The sequence below is a fragment of the Bos mutus genome, chromosome 7 (genome assembly GCF_027580195.1).
Source record: "Bos mutus isolate GX-2022 chromosome 7, NWIPB_WYAK_1.1, whole genome shotgun sequence".
NCBI lineage: Eukaryota > Metazoa > Chordata > Mammalia > Artiodactyla > Bovidae > Bos > Bos mutus.
Window position 1 is genome coordinate 81,433,268 of NC_091623.1, and position 2,160 is coordinate 81,435,427.

Genomic DNA, 2,160 nt, shown 5'->3' on the forward strand with positions numbered 1-2,160 from the left:
TATTGGCTCATTAGTCATTTTTTATTGTTTCCATGTAACCAATAAACATGTATATCTGAATCATTGGTTAGATTTGTGGATGATTCTTAGTTTCCATGATTCAAAATTAATTCTGAGTAAGGTCTGGTCAATCTTAAAAGAAATCAATTCTGAATATTCATTAGAATGATTGTTCCTGAAGCTGAAGATCCAATACTATAGCCACCTGATGAGAACTGATTTACTGGAACCACCTGGATGCTGAGAAACATTGAAGACAAAAGCAGTGGGAGGGTTGGGGGTGGGCAGAGGATGCGTGTATGTATGCATGTGTGTATATATATATGCTAGCCATAAAAAGTAATAAAATAATGTCATTTATAACAATATAGATGGACCTAAAGATTATCCTAAAGTGAAGTAACTAAGGCAAAGAAGAACAAATATCACATACTTATATATGCTTGTATATATTTCCAAGATAACTTTTTAGAGACATTAATGATTCTCTATTCCTCTTTATTATTTTGAACTTTTTCATTAAAGCATAGAATAATACTTTTCATCACTTTGTATAATGAGAAATAGAATTATACTCAAGTCTTAGTACTCATGCAAAAACTTTGTCTACATTTTTACAGAGCAGATTTTCTGAATTACTCTTTTCAAAGCCTCCATTAGCTCCTTGTTTCTCAGGCTATAGATAACAAAGTTGAGCTTTGGTGTTAGGATGATATAAAGACAGCCAGAGCCTTGTCCTCTGTTGGAGGGATCATGAGTGTAGATAAGTGTAAGCAAAGGGTGCATAGTAGAAAGACACCACAGTAAGATGGGGGAAGCAGATTGAGTAGGCCTCTTTTCTCCCTTCTGCTGAGTGCATGTGATTGGCAGCAAGGAGAACACGACCATAGGAACATACAATACCAATGAAAGGCAACACAAGGAAGAGGATGGTACTCACAAATACTGTGTACTCATAGATCCAGGTGTCCATGCAGGCCAAAGTCAACATGGCTTGAACATCACATAAATGATCGATGGTCCTGGATCTACAATAAGGGATATGGAGGGCATATGTGGTGTGGGCGTGAGAGTTGACAGAGCCCATTATCCAAGATCAACACTCACACTCTTCTGCTGATTCTTATGGGATAGTAAAGAAGAGAGCAAGTGGTCACATAACGATCACAAGCCATAGATGTCAATATCAATACTTCTTCAACTGCTGACATCAAGAAAAAGAAACATTGAATCCAGCATCCAGTGAACGAGATTGCTTTGTTTCCCAATAAAAAATTGGAAGCCATTTTTGGGACAGTGTTGGAGATGTAATTTAGGTCAAGGAAGGAGAGCTGACTAAGTAGGAAATACATGGGTGGTGTGTGGAGACGCATGTCTGGAAAGATGAGAAGGATCATTGACAAGTTGCCAAAAAGAGCCTTTAGGAAAATAAGAAAAATGAGAGTAAAAATAAACAGATCAATTGTTGAGGTGGGGAGCAACCCCAATTAGATGAAATCATTTGATGTTTGATTACGGTTTTCCAAATCATACTGATATGCTTTTTTTCCCCCTAAAACCAGCAGATATAAAAGTAATTAAGTGTAAAACCATAAAATATAGTACTAAATTATTATTTTAGTCCATTATTTAATATTTACAACTCATAAAAAAGAACTGATGCTATCTATATTGAAAAAAAAGCATATGTTATATTTTGAAACTGAGTTTAAAATTTGAAAACACAAATATATTTGGCCAAAGTGTTTTCCCAGGTATCTTTATTTTCTTAAATTATTATGTCATCATTAGGAAAAGTATGTGTCATTGTCTTATAAAACTCAAGCAACAAATTCAGATGCCATATTTAATATATGTTCATAGGAAATCAATATAAATTATCTTATAGAAAAAATTGCTATAAATTAATTTTTATTAACATTAAGAAATGATTTGTCTTACATATTCAATCCCTAAGGCTTACAGCAACCTATCAGCTCATATTGAGAAGAAATGTTTCTTTCTTCAGAATTTTTTACACAGGAATGACAAATCAAGCCTACATAAAGCCAGATAATATTTGGTTGGCTTCTTGTCCTTTTGGCTAACATCAAGTGTAGTATGGGGGCTTCCCACATGGCACAGTGGTAAAGAATGAGAGATGAAATGTTTAGATCCTTT

At 34.4% G+C, this 2,160-nt stretch overlaps 1 pseudogene; it reads right to left on the reverse strand.

Moving 5' to 3' along the window:
- Window positions 1-606: 606 nt before the first annotated feature.
- LOC102274746 (olfactory receptor 2L2-like) lies at window positions 607-1,286 on the reverse strand (annotated as a pseudogene).
- Window positions 1,287-2,160: the final 874 nt, after the last annotated feature.